This window comes from Triticum dicoccoides, chromosome 4A, assembly GCF_002162155.2.
Source record: "Triticum dicoccoides isolate Atlit2015 ecotype Zavitan chromosome 4A, WEW_v2.0, whole genome shotgun sequence".
Lineage (NCBI taxonomy): Eukaryota > Viridiplantae > Streptophyta > Magnoliopsida > Poales > Poaceae > Triticum > Triticum dicoccoides.
The window spans coordinates 26,062,356-26,082,936 of NC_041386.1; positions in this window are offsets into that span (position 1 = coordinate 26,062,356).

A 20,581-nucleotide genomic window follows, 5' to 3' on the forward strand; every position below is an offset into this window, starting at 1 on the left:
CGTTCCTTCTGTTGCACGCCGTAGCCGCCGCACCACCTGCGCCCGAACGCCGGCCGCCGCTGCCGAGCTTGTAGCCGTCGCCTCCGGCCACCATAGGCCCGGCTAGCACCACCAAACGATGCGCGCCGGCGAGGGCACTCCAACGCGCCTAGCCGCGGCTCGAACCGTGCCCCGTAGCACAATCCCGAGCCCCACCGCCGCCTCTGGCCTCGCCGGCGGTTAGCCGCCGGCCTAAGCTCGATTTAATTAGCGATATGACTCCGCTAAACACCCCTAGAGCCACTGCCATGTGGGCCCTATGCCTGTTTAGCTTAAGCTAATTTTCGGTTTAGATTAGTTCTTAACCCAGTGGGACCCACACCCTGCTGGCGTGGCCGTTGACCTGGCCCCACGTGTCAACCGCTGTAATCGGCACTGGGTCACTGACCAGTGGACCCCACTGGTCAGGTTTGACCTGGATGGCGTCTGTTGACCTGCTGAGGTCAGCATGACGTAGTGCTGACGCCATAACTCATTTTCTGGATTAATTTTAATTCAGGAAATTTCAGAAAATATCCTAAACTTCTAAAAATCATATAAAATCAACCGTAACTCCAAATGAAATAAATTATATATGAAAAATTATCAGAAAAATTCAAGGAATCTGTTTATGGCATTTGCATGCATGTTTGAACAACCTAGGGTTGCTGTACAGGGCAATTTGCATAATTGACATTTAAATAAGCACATATGGAGTTTGAATTTGAACCCTTGGTTCAAACCAACTTCATTTAATATGGTTGCTAGTTGCATTAGCTCAATCAACATCATATTGCCATGATATTATCATGTATCATAATTGTTGCATTGCATTGATTGTGTTCCTCTTTGTTTGCCGGTATTTGTCCCCTCTCGATAGACGTGGTTTCGACGATGAGATCGATGACACCGATGAAGAACTATACCATCTTCAGAAGTGCCAGGCAAGCAAAACCCCCTAGTTCATTCCGATACAAACCACTCTCTCGCTCCTGCTCTCTTTTACTGCATTAGGACAACAATGATTCAACTGTTACATGTTGCGGTAGTTGAACCCCTTTCCTCTGCATGACCTGTCATTGCCACAGTAAATAGATGAAACCCACTAGCATGAGGAGTTGTTTGAGCCCTGATGTCACGCGGGGCGAGAGAGTGTCTGTCCCTTCGGGGAAATGTCACATGGTGACATCCGGAGTCCTGTTAGCCCAGCGCTACAGCCCGGATTCACGCGCTGCTGACTGACACGCTCGATGTGATTCATGTATGCCTGTTCCCATAGGTTAGTGCCGCTTTGGGTTCACGACTAGCCATGTCGGCCCGGGTTCTCTGTCATATGGATGCTAGCGACACTATCATATACGTGAGCCAAAAGGCGCAAATGGTCCCGGACCATGGTAAGGTGACACCCGTGGGAATACCGTGCGTGAGGCCGCAAAGTGATATGAGGTGTTACCGGCTAGATCGATGTGACTTGGAATCGGGGTCCTGACAGTGGGCTTGATCATGGAGTCGTGGCAACAGCCCTGCCGCCTGGCGGGCGATCACTATTGCCACTCTCCATCACATCTAATTAATGGAGTGTGGGCCCCCGGGGGAGTGCTCGGCCGACTTCGGGGGCCGACTGGCGGCGCACTTGTCGTCTCCTGGGGTCTCACTGACTGGTGGGACCCGCTGCCTCCGGGCCGTACAGACAAGCCGTCGTGGGCGCTGGATTCGGTCCTGCGGTGCTGATGTCAGGGCCGGCACGGCAACAGTGTCACGCCGCACGGAGATCTCCCCGGGTACGGCGTACTGTGCCCATGCCTGCCCTTGGTAAGGGGCGGGAGCGGGCTTTACTGTAGCCACTCCCTGGTCCTGTCCCTCCCGATGAGGACATGGGGTTTGTTGGAGTCGCAGGCCGACTCCCCAAAGCCGGCTTCTCTGGAAGTCGCCGGTCAGGAGTCGGCTTACCCTGAAATCGTCCCTGGGACTCGGCCGTGAGTGGGCAGTCGGCCGTCTTGCCGTCGACTCCTTAGAAGGCGGCTCTTCGCCCTGGGGTCTTGAGGGGCGCAGCCTGCCCCGATGTCTTGAAAGGTTCTGGGGCTCGGGTTGGCCTACCCGTGGCCCATTACTCCGACAGTAGTCCCCGAAGCTGGTGAGGCGCCGCGGACGATCGGCCGAGAAGCCTCAGTAGTTTCTCTTTCCGGGTGCTCAACACATGGTTCTTGGTTGACTTCTGCCGGGCCGACTAGAAGGAGTCGGACTCACCCAACTCTGACTCGACAATATTTCGAACATCGCGGAGGGATCCAAGTAGCGTGCTAGCTAAGCCTCCAGGCCGCCGCCCGTTCTAGGCCTGTCATATGATGACACGTGGCTGGGCCATTCTGCCAGCCTACGCGCGCGACAGGACAGGCCCATAGGCGGGGCCCGCCACTACCGCGCCTCGGCGCCCGAGCGGATCCGCTGCGGCCCCGGCTGACGGTTGGGATTCCCGTGGAGTTACTGCATGCAGTAACTTTGTTGTGGAACGTGGGGGTCGTGGGGCCGTGGGCGCAGTAAATCCCATGACCGCCCCCTCGGCTTCGCAGCCCACGAGGCTATAAGTAGGGGAAAGAGGGGGGGACGCGCGCCCCTCCTTCCCACTACTCCTCGCTCTCCTCCTTCTCACTGCTCCTCGCTCTCCTCCTCCTTCTTCTTCTTCTTCGCTCCGCCGTGCGCCCAAGCTTCGACGAACGCCGTGGCAATCAGGTCGCGATGAGTTCTTCCTCTGCCGCCGCGCCTCCCCCGGTGCGCTCCGGCACTTGGGACGGCTCCAAAGTTCACGACGACCACATCGAGTTCCTCTGCAAGACTCGTCGGCTCCCCGGCGAGGATCACGTGTGGGTGCGTCTTGCGCCGAATGGGGAGATTTCCCCCGTGCCGCAGGAGGGCGAGCGGGTCATCTTCCACTCGCATTGCTTGCGCGGGTTGGGGCTGCCGACAAGCAGTTTCTTCTGCTCCTTCCTGGAGTTCTACGGCCTCCAGCCGCACCACCTCACCCCCAACACGGTGGTGCTGCTGTCCGCCTTCGTGGCCTTGTGCGAAGGCTTCCTCGGAGTCCTCCCCACCCTCGAACTCTGGGGGAGTTCTTCTTCTCCAAGCTCGGCATCCAGGCTGCAGGCGTGTCGGCTCAATGCGGCGCTTTCATTGCCGTGCGAATGCTGGGGGCCAACAACCCCTTCCCCACCATCTCGCTGATTAAGTCGGTGAAGATGTGGCAGAGATCGTACTTCTACGTCAGGAGCGTCTCCGCGAGGGGCGACTGGGTCAACCTGTCGGCTTTCGAAGCCGGCCCGCCGGCTGGGAGGCTGCCCAACTGGTCGTACCGGGCCAAGTCGCTGACGCCTGCGGGAGCCGGCGCTGTCGCGCGACTCCGAGTGCTGACGCAGTCGGAGGGCTTGACTGGTCCAGACCTGCTGGCCACCTTCGTGGCGCGCCGAGTTCTCCCGCTCCAAGGTCGCCCCCACATGATATGCTAAATGAGCGGGCGCCACGACCCGAGTCGGATGTGCACCAAGGACATGCCTCACGAGGATGTGACCTACATGGTGAACTACCTCTCGGACAGCAAGCTCCTGGAGGATTGGTGGTTCGGCAAGGAGCCGTACTCCCGCGCCAACCCCCCGCCCACGGTGAGTTGCCCTTCTTTCTTTCTTTGGATTGTCTTCTTTCTTGCCGAGTTTGTTTTGACCAGTCGGCTTTGGTCAGAATCCCCTCCTCCATCCACCAGCCGGCACCTGGGGCCGGCCCGCGAGTTCCTTGCCGGCCGGGCGGAGAGCGACGTCGACGACCCCGATCTGGGGGCGGCGGCTCTAGAGGACGACACCGAGGGAGGAGGAGGAGCAGCAGGCGGCTCCAGGCCTTCGGCCACTTTCGCCGACTGGCCTGACGATGATGCCGAGGTAGAAGTTGCCCCCCGCCATCGGCCAGGAGCCAGCCAGCCTGGCGCGGGCTCTTCTGCCGCGTCGGGTGCTCCAGGCGGCGGGAAGAAGCGCAGGGCCGTGCCGACTTTGTTCGGCAGTCGGCCGAAGAAGCCCAAGGGTCCGGCTGCGGCGACCCGGCAGGACGAGGCGGCTGCGAAGGCCATCCACTTTCGTAAGGAAGTGAAGAAGCCGCCATTGGTCTCCGTGTGAGTATTCTGTCTCAACGCTTTATTCTTTCTTTGTGGCTTTGTCTAAGTCTTTTGCTTGCTTCCCTTGCTCCAGGGCTCCCCTTACTCTTGAGAGGGTCACCGCTGCCTCCGTTATGGGGTCAGCAGAGACATCCGCCACCACCCGGCAGATTAACCCCGCTGCTGACCTCCGGGAGGCAACAGAGCGAAATGCGCAGGAGAAGCGCAACGAAGAAGAGGCCGCTCGCCTGGAGAAGGCGGAGGGCGATAGGGCAGAGGCCTCCGCCAAGAAGAAACTAGCGGAGGCTGAAGCCGTCGCCGCGACGAAGCGGTAGGCTGAGGAGGCCGTGCGTTGCCAATCGATGGTGTTCGTCACCCCGCTGAACTCTGCGTTGCCGCCTCCGAAGTTCACGGGGCAGACTGGGGAAGCGGGCGGCGAGAACCCTGTCATGGAGAGGGAAGACGATGACTCCTCTACGCCGGACGTGATCGTTCCGCCGCCGCCTCCGCCGCCGTCTGGGAGCTTCAAGGCAAACAGCCAGCGGACCCTCTGGTGCCGCCGACCGAAGACGAGGCCGTGGCAAGGCTACTCCTCCAAGTCGGCTCGCCAACGCGCCGCCGTCTGGAGAAGGCGACTTCGGCACCCCGCCCCCTGGAGGCCGGCACCGCCAGCTCGGCGATCCCAGACGCCGAAGCGACGAGTGCCGCGCCCATTGGGTGGGTGCGAGGAGGCGGCACAGGGCCGCTGAACGAGGCGCTTCTGGACGTCCAGGCGAAGCTTCGTGGTGAGGGCGACGCTCTCCAGAATTGCACCAAGGGGTACCTGGCATCGCGGGCAGCCGTCCGGGTATGTTTTTTCCTTTGGTCCTTGTTTTCTTGTTCCTCTCTGTGGGGGTGCGCCAGTGCACCCACTGGGTGTAGTCCCTGAGTTTCGGGCTGGCTGCTGAGCAGGCGGCCAGGAACTCCAATTGATGAACTCTGGGTATTAACTTTTTGTCTGAAACGCTTGTCGTAGGATTACCACAACCTCCGCGTCACTGCCTTCAACCATAACATTGAAGAGCTGGGCAAGCGGACCGCCGATTTGTCGGAGAGCCGGAGTAAGTCATTTTTCTTCTTTGCGGGGGCGCGCTGGTGCACCCGCGGGCTGTAATCCCCGAGATTCGGGCCGACTGCTGAGCAGTCGGGCCGGATCTCCCCGGTGACCTTCTTTATTATTGACTTAACGCCTTCTTTCTTCCTTCTTTTCAGGAGCCAACGCTGCTCTTCAACAGCAGCTGAGCGAAGCCAACTCCGCATTGCGCGCCAAAGGGGAGGAGTGCAGCAAGCTCGCCACAGAGCACGATTTGCTGGCCACTCAATTGGCAGAGCAGAGGGAGCTGCTTGCGAAGACGCAGAGGGAGGCGGAAGAGACGGAAACTGCCCTCCCAGTCGAGTTCGCGAGCGAGCGCTCCTCCTGGTCTGACAAGGAGGAGATGCTGGCCTCTGGCTTCCATGAGATTGAAGACATCGTTGATGGTGAGTTTCTTTACTTTCTTTCTTTGAGCTGCCGATTATAAGTCGTGTCGACTCCTGGTTTTTGACTTGCTTCTTTGTTTCTTCCGTCTTGGCAGACTTCTTTCCTGGGCACTCGCAGGCCGCCATCGAAGCCATTGAGGCTGACCGTGAAAGTCGGAGGGCGGAGGGTGCAGAGATCGCCGCCGACGCCCCCCGAACCCTTGACGAGCACATCCTGAGCATCGAGGCTCGCCTTCGGCCGACTCACCGGATGCTGCGCCGGCTTCAGCGTGTCGGTGCCCAGGCGATTGCGGCCCTGTGGCCGGACATGCAGGCTCCGCGCACCCCCAGCCTGTCGGCCGAGTGGCTAGAGGTCGCGGCTGGTCGTCTTGAGGCCTGGAAGGGTTCTTCGGCCCGAGATGGAGCGCGCCGGGCCTTGGAGTTCGTCAAGGCGTGGTATCCGGGGCTGGATCTAGACCGGCTGGCCACACTTCGGTCGGAGGCCCAGCCGGAGCTGGCAGCTGCAGAAGACGCCCTCGTCAAGCATGTTGCAGCGATCACCGAGTACACCGACACCAGCATCTTCGTCCCCGAGCGGTCTGAAGATGGTGAGGAGGTACTGCCAGAGTAGTTTGGGATGAACCCAGACTACGGCGAGGACTCGGCGAAGGTGATTGGCTCCAGCGTCGAGGAGGAAGGCGAGGCGAAGGACGGAGGCGAGACGGAGGCACCAGAAGACGGAGCAGACGACCAGCCTCAGCTCGACCGCGCCTCCAGCAACGAGCCGCGTGCGACCGAGCCGACTGCCGCCAGAGGCGATCAAGCCGAGACTACCCAGCCGGCCGCCCCGACGCCTGACGCTGCCGCCTCCTCCGACCCTCCGAATCCGTCTGCTGCTTCCTAAGCTGCCGCCTTATCTTTATTTTATCTGCTTTAGTAGTCTTTGAAGAACTTGTTAATTCGCACAATTCCACCCGCGGGGTGTATTTTGAACTTCTGCTCGAAGATTCGGCCAAGGGCCTACGTTATGTAAATATATTTATTCGAGTTCTATCTTTTCTTGCTCATTGCTCTTTTGGCTTTTTTCCTTTGCCGCTTTCTCTTAGTTGCCCGCCTTGCCAATCGGACAGCCGCTCTGCGGACTGCCGCTGGATCAAATGCTTGGCTACTTTGGGAAGGCAAGTACTTAGCCGTTTTAAAGATTTTTTGAGCAAGTTGAATAGAAGGCGGCAATCCGACTATTCGAGAGTCGGTTTGCAAAAAAAAGGCTGGAAGCCGTCTTGAGCTATGTTTTATGCTTTGAATCCTTAGCCATTTTTCATGCGAACGCCCATTCTACCTTACTTCTGTCCACCGTACAGTCGCTCTGCGAGCTGCGGCTTCTGACAGGAGACGGTTTAGGTGTTACACACTACTTGTTCGGCTGCAGGAAGCATTTCACAGTGCAAGGCGACAAGTCCCCGGGCCGACTTGTCGAGCCCAGTGCCAAGCGGCATAACAAAGAGTAACATACTTGTAGGCATAATTTTTATCATACAGACAAAAGAGGGCAGTCTCGAGCTCGTCTCGGGGGGCCTGAAGTCTTGGTATTTTAATACAAAAGGTAGCATGGTACATACTGCATCAACTGTAAAATCTTCGGAGGAGATTTGCATTCCATGGCCGCTCTGTCTCCTTGCCGGAGTCGTCCCTCTTGCGTGCTCGGGGCTTCTGAGCGTCGATCAGGTAGTAGGAGTCATTGCCGAGCACCTTGCTGATGATGAAAGGGCCTTCTCAAGGTGCCGACAACTTGTGCTGGCCGTCTGTTCGCTGGATCAGCCGGAGCACAAGGTCGCCTTCTTGGAAAGATCTTGGCTTGACCTTCCTGTTGTGGTATTGGCGCAGGCTCTGCTGGTAGATGCTAGACCGGCTGAGTGCCAATAGCCGGCCCTCTTCCAGCAGATCAACGCAGTCTTGTCGTGCTTCTTCTGCTTCCTCCTCGGTGTACACGGTGACTCATGGGGAGTCGAACTCTTTGTCCGTTGGGATGACGGCTTCGGCACCGTAGACGAGGAAGAAAGGCGTGAAGCCAATTGACTTGTTTGGAGTCATGCGCAGACTCCAGAGGACGACTGGTAGCTCGTCGATCTAGCAGCCAGCCGAGCGCTCCAGAGGCTCGATCAGCCGGGGTTTAATGCCGGACAGGATGAGGCCGTTTGCTCGCTCCACCTGGCCATTTGATTGTGGGTGGGCGACGGACGCTAGGTCCAGTCGGATGCCCTGTGTTGCGCAGAAACGGGCCAAGGCGCCTTTGGCAAAATTTGTGCCGTTGTCGGTGATGATGCTGTGTGGTATGCCATACCGAATTGTGATATCGGAGATGAAAGTTACGGCAGTCGGACCATTCAGCTTCTTGATTGGCTTTGCTTCTATCCACTTGGTGAACTTGTCCACTGCGACGAGTAAGTGAGTTAAGCCACCTCGTGTTGTCTTGAATGGTCCTACCATGTCTAGACCCCCAAATTGCGAAAGGCCAGGCAATGGGGATGGTCTTGAGTGCAGAAGCCGGCTGGTGCGGCTTGGAGCTGCACTTCTGGCACCCTTTGCATTTTTGGACCAATTCCTTGGCCTCTTCTAAGGCAGTCGGCCAGAAGAAACCGTGTCGAAAGGCTTTTGTGACGAGTGCTCTTGAAGCCACATGGTGGCCGCACTTGCCTTGATGGATGTCTTTGAGAATTACTTGGCCTTGCTCTGGCTCTACGCAGCGCTGGTAGACACCAGTGACGCTGCGCCTGACCAGCTCTCTGTTGACTATGGTGTAGACTACCGCTCGGTGTTGTATTTGCCGAGCTGAGGTCTCCTCAGTCGGAAGCTCTTTGCTCACCAGGAATTTGAGGATGGGCTGGGCCCATGAGGGTGCTGCTATTTCTTCGACTGCCAGAACTGCAACTTGGACGAGGGCAGTTGGGCTGGGAGGCGGCGGGTTGGATTCAACAGCCGCTTGCTGGGTTATGAAATCCCCAGGCCGACTAGTGCGGCCCTTGGGTCGAGTTCTGGAGTCTTCGAGTCCGCCGCCGCAGTCCCCGGGCCGGGAACTGTGGTCCCTGGGCCGGCCTCGACTGTGCCGGCTTTGGAGTCGTCTGCCAAAATCCCCGTACCGTATGCCGGGGCTCTGGAGTCAGATCCGACCTCCTCGGGGGGAGCCGGCACAAAGATGGAGTTTGATTCTGGTGAAGGCTTGACAGACGGCTTGAGGAGGCGTTGAAGGGTAACGCCGGATGGTATTGCTTGGCGGGTAGAGCCGATTCGTGCCAAGGCGTCTGCTTGGTCGTTGTCGTTTCTTGGCACATGGAGGAACTCGCACCCCTCGAAATACCCACTGAGTTGCTGCACGAGGAAACGGTAACTCACCATGTTTGCATCTTTGGCGTCCCAGTCGCCAGATGACTGTTGGACCACTAAGTTCGAGTCGCCATAACACAAGATCCGGCGAATGCCAAGTTCTTTGGCAAGCCGGAGCCCGTGAATGAGCACCTCGTACTCGGCGACGTTGTTGGAGGCGGTAAAATGGATTTGCAGTGCGTATTTGAGCTTGTCACCTTTAGGAGAGGTGAGGACGACGCCGACTCCCAAGCCGGTGCGCATCTTGGAGCCATCGAAATGCATCCGCCAATGGGTGGAGTCAGGCGCTGGAGGTAGGTACTGGGTCTCGGCCCAGTCGACGAGGAAGTCGTCCAGTGCTTGTGACTTGATGGTGGTGCGGGGCTGGTAGTGGATGGTGTAGGGAGCCAGCTCTATGGCCCACTTGGCCACTCGGACAGAAGCATCTTGGCTACCAATGATCTCGGCAAGCGGGGCCGTGCAGACCATAGTGATTGGATGCTCTTGAAAATAAGGCTTCAATTTCTTGGCTGTAAAGTGTATGCCATAGCACATCTTCTGGTAGTGGGGGTAGTTCTGCTTGGAGGTCGACAATACTTCGCTCAGGTAATATACCGGTCTCTGGACAGGTAGTGCCTTGCCTTCCTCCTTGCGTTCCACTACAATGACCGTGCTGACTACCCGGCTGGTGGCGGCGATGTACAGGAGCATAGGTTCCTTGGGAGTCGGAGCCGCCAGGACGGGTGGAGTAGTCAGCGTCTTCTTCAATTGGAGAAAAGCTCCGTCTGCCTTATGGTTCCACTCGAAAAAAGTGGTCTTCTTCATGAGTTGGTATAAGGGGAGAGCTTTCTCGCCCAGTCGGCTGATGAATCGGCTGAAGGACGCCGAGCAGCCGGTGAACTTTTGCACATCCAGCAGTCGGCTGGGTACCTCACTTCTCTCAATGGCCTTGATCTTTACAGGGTTGCACTCTATGCCGCGTTCAGAGACCAGGAAGCCAAGGAGCTGGCCGGCTGGTACCCCGAAGACACACTTCTCGGGATTGAGCTTGATCTGGAATCGGCGCAGGTTCTCAAAGGTCTCCTTGAGATCTTCCAGCAGTGTTCCATGCTTTTCCGTCTTCACCACCACGTCGTCCACGTAGACGTGGGCGTTCCTGCCGAGCTGCTTGAGGAGGCACTTCTGCATGCAACGCTGAAAGGTGGTGCCAGCATTCCTTAAGCCGAACGTCATGGTGAGGTAGCAGAAGGCTCCAAACGCCTGATGAAGGCGGTCTTCAGTCTGTCAGCCGGGTTCAGCTTGATCTGGTGATATCCTGAGTATGCATCCAAAAAACTCAACAGCTCGCATCCGGCTGTGGAGTCTATCACCTGATCAATTCTTGGTAGAGCAAATGGGTCCTTAGGGTAGGCCTTGTTGAGGCTCGTGTAGTCAATACACATTCGCCACTGCTTATTCTTCTTCAGTACCAGGACCGGATTTGCTAGCCATTCTGGAAAGAATACTTCCATAATGAAGCCGGCTGCTAGGAGTCGGGCTATCTCTTCTCTGACAACTCTTCTCTTCTCTTCTGATAGGCGGCGCAGGGGCTGCCTGACCGGCTTTGCATCAGATCGGACATGTAACTAGTGCTCAGCGAATTCCGTCGGTACACCTGGCATGTCTTTGGGGGACCATGCGAAGATGTCCCGATTCTCAAGGAGGAAATCGACGAGCTCGCCTTCCTATTTGCTGTCGAGGTTTGCGCCTACAATAGCATACCTTTCTGGGTGCTCCGGATCCAAGGGTATCTTCTTTGTCTCTTTGGCCAGCTTGAACGAACCCTCATCCTCCGACTCCTTTGGGTTGGGCGATACCTCTGGCTGCTTGCCGGCCATCGCCACAACTCGCTCAAGGAGCCACTTCTCGGCCGCGATCACCAGGGACTCGGCTAGCCGACTGCTCTCAGCCGCACAGGCAGACGACTTTCGGTAGTCGCCGGTTACAGTCAGAATTCCCCTGGAACTAGGCATCTTCATTTTGAGGTAGGCGTAGTGGAGGACTGCCATGAACTTGGCCAAGGCGGGTCGGCCGAGTAGCGCATGGTATGGGCTCTCAAGGTCCACCACCTCAAACCAAACCGACTCTCGGCGGAAGTGATCTTTGTCTCCGAAGAGGACGTCCATCAAAATCTTGCCGATTGGTGAGCAGGAAAACCCAGGAACAATGCCGTGGAACACAGTCCGGCTATTCTGAAGCTGTCTTTGCTTGATTCCTAACTTCTCCATGGTGTCCTTGTACAGGATATTGATGTTGCTGCCTCTGTCTATCAGAACTCGTGAGAAACACGCAGCTCGTCTATCCGTAGCAAAGGTGGCATCCAAGACCAATGCATAGGAGCCCAGACTCGGCATCACCTCTGGGTGGTCAGCCCTGCTCCAGTTGATGGACTTCTCGGACCAGTTCATGAACTCTGGCGTCTCTGATGCTACTACATTCACCTCTTGTCGCTGCAGCTGCCTGCTGCGTCGATCATCGGCCATACTGGTAAACACCATGTAGGCTCCGTGTTCTTCAAGGTATTCGTCTTGTACTGCGCCGACTGGCCTGACAGACGGCTGCGGGGGCGGAGGCAGAGGCGGCTGCCCAGCAGGCTGGGGAGGCAGGAGGCCGTCTCCCTTGGCGATCCTGGTGAGCCAGTGGCACTTCTGGGTGGTGCGATTCGACGGCTTTGCGCCGCTATGGAACTTGCAAGGTCCATCCAGAGTCTGCTTGTAGGAGAAGGCCGGCAACCAGTTGGGCTTGCCGCCTTTCTGTCGCTTGGGTGGAGGCTGCCCGTCCGGCTGCTGGGCTTAAACGATCACGACCTGCCGGCTGCTAGAAGCCGGCTGCGGGGCCTTGCGCTTGTGGTCGCCCTGCTGTTGTCACCGATTGGCGTCTCCCGCCGGAGTTCTTGGAGCTTGAGGGGCCACTTTGCCAGTTGTATTGACTTGAATCTCCGCCTTCATGGAGGAGTTGGCCATGGCGTGCTTATCCGCTATGATCAGCAGCTCGTCAAGGGTTTCTGGCTCGTCGCAGAGGAGCTTGTTCTTGAGGAGGGTGCCTTCTCTGCACCCGGCCGTGAAGTACTCGATGGCCTGCACCTCGTGCACGCCCTCGTAGGAGTTCCGAAGCTCGGCCCAATGCGTGAGGTAATCGCGAGTCGACTCGTCGGGGCCTTGCACGCACAAGGAGAGCTAACGAGGCTTGGGAGGACGCTTGTACGTGCTGGTGAAGTTGCGGACGAACGCTTCGGTGAAGTCAACCCAGCTGTTGATGCTGCGGGGCTTCAGGCTGTTCAGCCATGTCCGGGCCATGCCCTGGAGCATGAGCGGAACGTACTTTACGGTGACACGCTTGTTGCCGTTTGCTATGCTGACAACCGTGGAGTAGTCGACTAGCCAGTCTTCCGGCTTCACGGAGCCGGTATACTTGGGCGTGTCTCTTGGGAGCGTGAACCCTCTGGGAAAGGGCTCGTCTCGAATGCGGGGCCCGAAACAAGGCGAACCCAACTCGTCTTCTTCTTCCAGCGCTAGGGATCGATGAAGTCGGTCGATCCGGTGGCGAGCGTCATTCTCTCCAACTCCCTCTCGGCGGCCAAGGCGGTCGCCGAGAGTCGGATGGTCAACAGGCGGCGGGGAGACTCGCCTCTCCTTGCGAGGAGGGGGAGGCGGACAGTCGTCCCGTCGTTCCACTGCTCTCGAGCGGCTGTCTCGATCGCGCTCTATGGTAATGCGAGTCCGATCGTGGCTGACAGCCGGATCCTTGTCTCTTCTTCCTCGGGCGCCGCCAGTCGGCGTCCGAGACGTCGCTCCTTGATCTCGGCGAAGGTCGTCGTTTTGCCGCCGCGGCGCCTCCGTGTGGAAGCCGGCCTCGTTCTACGCGGCAGCCGTGTCGAGGAGCCGTTGGACTCGCTCCATCATCAGGCGGCGTTCTTCGCCCTCGAAATTGTCCAGCTCGTCTGCCGCTGCCTGGGCGGCTCGGATGTTCTCCGCTGGTGTAGCGTACACAGGGTGGCTGGCCCCAAACAGGTTGGCGATGGCTACACCGCGCTGCCAAACCGCGCTAAGGCGGCTGGGCCCTGCCGGGGCCGGCGAACCACCAACGGCGCGATCCATCTCCCGCTGGTAGGCTTCTGACAAGCGTCTCATGCTGTCCAGCTTCTTCGCGCCTTCGACGAGCTGAAGGCGGCACGCCTCCAATGTCTCCGCGTCAGCGTCTTCCGCAATGGGCGCAGTTAGGTCTTGTAGCGCCGCGCCGAGTGAGTCGTGCGCTCCTCCGCCGGGGAGCTCGTTGAAAGTGCAACTATACCTAGGTGGTTTTGGTAATTCATAACATATAGCTCATTGAGCTAATGCTATTCCAAGATGATTATTTTAGGAAAGCTCAATGATTGGCATTGCATGGATGATGAAAGTGGAACCCTCAAAATGCTAAGGACAAAGGATTGGCTCAAGCTCAAAGGCTCAAGACTCTTCATTTTATATTTTAGTGATCCAAGATCACATTGAGTCTTTAGGAAAAGCCAATACTATCAAGGAGGGATGAGGTGTTGCTTAATGAGCCTCTTGCTTCATGTGCTTAGTGATATGCTCCAAAACCCTCAACTACTTTCCCATATCCACATATGACTTAAACCCTAAGCCAAACTCGGTTCTACCAATTCTTCCTATCCGGCGCCACCGAGTTTCACTTGTCATAAGCCACTGCCAAACCCTAGCAATTCGGTTCTACCGATAGGGATCTCGGTCTCACCGAGATGGGATTGCAAACTCTCTGTTTCCCTTTCATAACTTTTCGGTCTCACCGAAAGAGCGAATAGGTCCCACCGAGATTGCAATGTAAATTCAGTGTTTCCCCTTTGTAACTTTTCGGTCTCACCGAAAGAGCAAATCGGTTCCACCGAGTTTGCCTGACCAACTCTCTGGTTAGCTAATTACCAAATTTGGTCTCACCGAGTTTGTGTAATCGGTCTCACCGAGATTACGTTATGCCCAAACCCTAACCATATCGGTCCCACCGAATTGCATGTCAGTCCCACCGAAAATCTCTAACGGTCACTAGGTTTACATTTTTAGTCCGACCAAGTTTGTTGATTCGGTCCCACCGAGATTGGAAAACTGTGTGTAACGGTTGGATTTTGTGTGGAGGCTATATATACCCCTCTACCTCCTCTTCATTCGAAGAGAGAGCCATCAGAACACATACACCATTCCAACTCATATGTTCTGAGAGAGAACCACCTACTCATGTGTTGAGACCAAGATATTCCATTCCTCCCATATGAATCTTGATCTCTAGCCTTTCCAAGTTGCTTTCCACTCAAATCTTCTTTCCACAAAATCCAAATCCTATGAGAGAGAGTTGAGTGTTGGGGAGACTATCATTTGAAGCACAAGAGCAAGGAGTTCATTACCTACACACCATTTGTTACTTCTTGGAGAGTGGTGTCTCCTAGATTGGCTAGGTGTCACTTGGGAGCCTCCGACAAGATTGTGGAGTTGAACCAAGGAGTTTGTAAGGGCAAGGAGATCGCCTACTTCGTGAAGATCTACCGCTAGTGAGGCAAGTCCTGTGTGGGTGATGGCCATGGTGGGATAGACAAGGTTGCTTCTTCGTGGACCCTTTGTGGGTGGTTGCTTCTTCGTGGACCCTTCGTGGGTGGAGCCCTGTGTGGACTCGCGCAACCGTTACCCTTTGTGGGTGGAGCCCTCCGTGGACTCTCGCAACCGTTACCCTTTGTGGGTTGAAGTCTCCATCAACATGGATGTAGGATAGCACCACCTATCGGAACCACGGGAAAAACATCTGTGTCTCCAATTGCATTTGAATTCTCCAAACCCTTCCCTTTACATTCTTGCAAGTCGCATGCTTTACTTTCCGCTGCCAATATACTCTTTGCATGCTTGCTTGAACTGTGTGATGATTGCTTGACTTGTCCCAAAATAGCTAAAATCTGCCAAGAACTAAAATTGGGAAAAGGTTAAGTTTTATTTGGTCAAGTAGTCTAATCACCCCCCTCTAGACATACTTTCGATCCTACAAGTGGTATTAGAGCTTTGGTCTCCATTTGCTTTGATCTCCATAGCTTTTGGTGGTCATAGCCTTGGTTTCACAACCTAGGAGAGTATGGCGTCTAGCGAGGGAAATTATCACCGTAGAGGTCCCTACTTTGATGGTACTAATTTTGCTAGTTGGAAGCATAAAATGAAAATGCATATCCTTGGACATAACCCCGACGTTTGGGCTATTGTGTGTGTTGGTTTGCAAGGTGACTTCTTTGATGGGAAAGAACCAAACCGTGAAGCTACCGCGGATGAGTTGAAGATGTTGCAATACAATGCTCAAGCTTGTGATATTCTCTTCAACGGATTGTGCCCCGAAGAGTTCAACAAAATCAGCCGTCTTGAGAATGCGAAGGAAATTTGGGACACTTTGATTGATATGCACGAAGGTACCGACTCCGTCAAGGAATCCAATTGGATGTGCTTCAAAGTCAACTTGACAAGTTCAAGATGAAGGATGGTGAAGGTGTCGCTGAAATGTACTCTAGGCTTGCTCTCATCACAAATGAGATTGCCGGCTTAGGAAGTGAAGAGATGACCGATAGATTCATCATCAAGAAGATTCTAAGAGCCTTGGATGGAAAATATGATACCGTGTGCACATTGATCCAAATGATGCCCAATTACAAAGATCTCAAGCCAACGGAGGTGATTGGAAGAATTGTTGCTCATGAGATGTCACTTAAGGATAAAGAGGAACTTCACAACAAATCAAGTGGTGCCTATAAAGCCTCATGTGAAGCCCCTACATCATCAAGTGAGAAACAAGACTTCAATGAAGAATTGAGCTTAATGGTGAAGAACTTCAACAAGTTCTACAAGAGTAGAAGCAAAGATAGAAGCTTCAAGTCAAGGTCCTACAATGACAAAAGATCTTCTAATCGAGAGCAAAACTGCTACAGTTGTGGAAGACCCAGACACTGTTCCAATGAGTGTACGGCTCCCTACAAGAGAAGAGAAGATTCTCCAAAAAGAAGAAGCAAAGAATCACCACCAAGAGAGAGAAGGAGTGGAAATGATCGTTATGAACGAAGATACTCACGGAGAAGCAAGGATTTGGAAAGGAAGGAAAAATCATCAAGGAGCTACACAAGACGAAGACATCAAGCTCATGTTGGTGAATGGGTATCCGGCTCCGACTCCGACAGCCACTCCGAGAGAAGTTATCACTCCGACTCCGAAGATACTCAAGATGAAGGTGTTGCCGGTCTAGCACTTGTGTCAACCAACTCCTACGACATATTTGACTCACCAAATGAAGGAATTGGAAGATGCTTCATGGCCAAAGGTCCTAAGGTAACACACCCCGAGTATGTTGATTTCAATAGTGATGAAGATGACTTGTTAGGTGATGATTTGCTTGTTGACAACTCTAGTGATGAATACTATGATGAAATGTCAATTAATCATGCTAATCAAGATAAAACGAATGACAATGATAAGGAAAAGATTGAGGCTCTAACTAAAGAACTAAACACTCTTAAGTTAGCTCATGAAACTATCTTCGAAGATCACCGAGAACTTTTAAGAGCTCATGAGAAATTACGCTTTGAAAAGCTCAATCTTGAGCAAGAGCATGAGTTCTTAAAAGCAATCAATGATGATCTCCGCAAGAAAAGTTCTTCTTACATTGCCAAGCGTTTACTCTTATCCACTTACATGCCTCAAGTCAAGTCTAGTAACAAGAACAAGAAAGATTCTTCCTCTAGCAGTAACAATGATCATGCTAAATCCAATATTGTTGCTTCTAGTAGTTCTCTTGATTCCACTAATGATTCTCTTAGCCAAGTTACACTTGAGCAAGAAAATAGCTTATTGAAGGGAATTATAGAGAAAGGAGTGTACAAAAGCCTTGCCGGGAGCAAGCAATTCAAGGAAATTGTGCGCAAGCAAGAAATGCACCGGAAGAATCAAGGTGTTGGTTTTGAACGAAAGTTCAATGCCAATGGAGTTGAGTGGGAAGAAGATCAATACCCCAAGACAAAGTTTGTTCCTCAACAAGAGAAGTATGATACTTCTTTCAAGGGGACACAAGCTCAAGATGATCTTCCACCACAAGACTACAAGCAAAAAGGCAAGGACAAGCTTCAAGAGGAAATTGACGCATTTGAAGAAGCTCCTAAGACCTTAGTCAATTGGATTCCCAAGACTACTTCAAGTTCCACTTCATCAAGTACGACTACAACTCCAAGGATTCCCATCAAGATGATGTGGATCCAAAAGAAGAAGAACTAGAGAGTTCTTGAGGGTGACTCCGCCAACATACTTCACTCTTATCATTTTGGCAAGAACAAGTGCAATCAACTTCCACATCCTGCACTAGTTCAAGGAGTCACAAACCCTCTTGTTGGTAAGACAAGGGACAAGGTAACCTAAAAGTTTTCATGGACATCATCTTGTGTGTGCATCACTCTATGTCTATGGATATCCTTGTTTGTTCCTTGTGGGACTAACCCATGTAGGTATTGAAAGTGCAATTCACTCAAATGGATAGCTCCAAGTGATCTACATCAACATTGAGCATCCACATCTTCAACATCTGCATGAAGTCATCATCGACAAAACCCAAGGTTAGTTCATCCCTCTTAGGGGGGGTATCACGTCTAGGGGGAGCTTTACTCTAAGACTTGAGCTAAAGCAACTCTAAAGATGTGAACACAACAATGCTTTATGTAAAAGTGGTAACCCCACTTGAGCTTAAACGATGAGTATGACCTATGATCAAGTGTTCTCACTTGACTCCTAAGTCAATATACTCATATATAGATGACCTAGTCATCGCAAATTGCTTGATAGTTGCTAGAATTGGTTGTGCATGCCTTGTCACATATTTCATTTGCCATCTTATTGTGTGAGCATGCTGGTTGCATATTTTACTCATTCGAGGACATCCACTTGTTGTTTTGATTGTTTGGTTTTATTTTCTTTTGCCAAGTGGATGGACAAGAATGCCTAAGAACCTCCTCTAGCTATCTATGCTTTTCTCGTCTCAAACTCTATTCATGCTGCATCACAAAATTTGATCAAGTCAGATTCGAACCACTCTGTGTGAGGAGAGCTCGGAGTCCCCGATTCGTCATAGACTTAAACTTCCAAAACCTCTTTATGATTCTCGGTCTGACCGATACCCCACTTTCGGTCCCACCGAGATCATTAAGTTGATCTAGGTTTTCGATCTCGGTGCAACCGATTTGAACCTTTCGGTCACACCGAGTTTCAGTAATTGCCTGCAGTTATGAATCTTGGTGCCACCGAGTTGTTCCACTCGGTCACACCGACAGGGTCGGGCTATATATAGTCACGGGCAAAATTTTGGAAATTTCTCCGAACCCCTTCGCCCGCGCGATAGCCTGCTCTGCCAACGTGGTCTCCGGATCGTCTCCTCACTGCCAGCCACCTCCAATCGCTGGTCTCCGTCGCCGTCAACGGGAATTCTACCCCGCTGTTGCCGCCGTAGAGAGTCTCCGCCGAACTAGGGTATGGACTCGATCTTTGTGCTATTCTCCAATCCGATTCTTAGCACATTGTGATCATCATGATTCTTGCCACGATTGAAACACTCCTATCCAGTCAATGCGCTCGTAGATTAGGTTTGATTCGAAAATTTTAGGGTTAGGTTTCCGCCGAAACCTCGGACCCACCGAGTTGAAAAACTCGGTCCCACCGATTTGGCTTATGCCATTGCACAAGTGAGACTCGGTCTGACCGAGAATTACTTATCGGTGTGACCGATTTTGGAACTCGGTGAAACCCTAGCAGTCTCGGTGCCACCGAACTGTGACTCGGTCTGACCGAGTTCACTAGTTTAGGTGCCAAAACTGCTTCGGTATCACCGAGTTTAAAAATCGGTAGATCCGAGATGATTTCAGTGGGAAACTAAAACTAAGTTTTTGGATCATTCTTGTGCAAAAATCTCTGCATTTTGTGATGCTCATCTATTCTACCTCATCTATAAACTGTTCATAGGGTCAGCAGTCAGCTTGTTCAACATGTCAGATTAGAGTGACAGCCAGAATGTGTCAGAACAGCAAGTGGTGATGAGTGAGGGCACTAGTCCCTCCAGCTCTTCAGATGATGGCAGCAGAAGTACCCCAAGCAATCTGCCAAAAGCTGCCACTAGACAAAGGAAGAAGAGAACTTCTGATTCTTAAGATGAAGATTATGTGGCAGAGGAAGAGGCCACATCAAAGAGAGTTGAGCCAGCTCAAGGCACAAAGCCAGGACTGAAGATCAAAAGGCCAGCAGGCAGGCAGCCTATGTCAAAGGCTAGAGCTTCAACTGAAAAGCCTACACCCAAAGAGCCAGTTGTTGCTGAAGGCAAGAAGAGGAAGGAAAGGGTCAAGAAGACTGTAGCCAGAGTGCTTGGAAAGGCTTCCATTATGGAAGAGGAAGAGGAAGAAGAGGTTGCTGCACCAGCACCTAAGGCACCCAAGCTAATGGGTGATGCTATCAAATCAGGGGCTACTGCATCTAAGCCCAAGGCTGCATCAAAGGTCAAGACAGCACCAAAGAGAAATACAAGGAGCATACCTGCTGCTGAAAAGAACAAGGCCCCAGTGCCTGAAGCTGCTGAAGAAGAGGATGAAGAGCAAGTTCTTAGAAAACTCAAGCCCAAGATCCCAGACCACAATGATGCTCATCCTGTGGCTGAGGACATGAAGCTCAGGAGAGACTCAGGGCTGAGGAAATGGAGAGAAGCAGATCCATATGCTTCAAGGAGAAGGACTGCTGTGGATTACAGATTTCACACCAAGGAACAGCAGGACTTCTATGAGACAGTTTTGCTTGACAAGAAGCCAATAGTTTGTGACATGAGATGGGTCGACTGGGCCTACATGAAGGAAAATGAGGAACACTACCCTGGAGTGTATGACAGCTTTAGTGCGTGTGGAGTTGCAGACTTTGTTGGGCAGAAGCTCACAAAGTGGAACGAGGAGCTAATCATGCAGTTCTACTCCACAACACACTTTTACCCAGATGGAAAGATCACATGGATGTCAGAGGGTACGAGGTACCAATCTACTGTTGCTGAGTGGGCACAGCTCATCAATGCCCCAGAGGAGCATGAGGATGACTTGGATGTCTATGCCAAGAAGAAGATGGATCATAACTCAATGTCCAATATGTACAAGGAAATTCCCAATGAAGCTCTTGATACTTTCAAGTTTGGGTCTGTGCATTATCTTCTGTCAGGGCTGCCTACTATAAATTGGATATTGAGGCACACTCTCTTGCCCAAGTCTGGAGATCACAAGATGATCAGAGGCCATGCAATCAATTTGCTTCATGTATTTGATGTACCTCAGAAATTCAAAGTCATGAGCCTCATAGTAGAGACTATCAAGAGGACTGCAGCAGACCAGAAGAGGAGCTGTGGGTATGCCCCACAAATTCAGGAGCTCATTAACTCCAAGATGGGCATGGGCATATACTTGTTGGACAAGGAACACTTGCCCATCCGTCCAGATTTTGAGGACAATCAAGTTGTGAT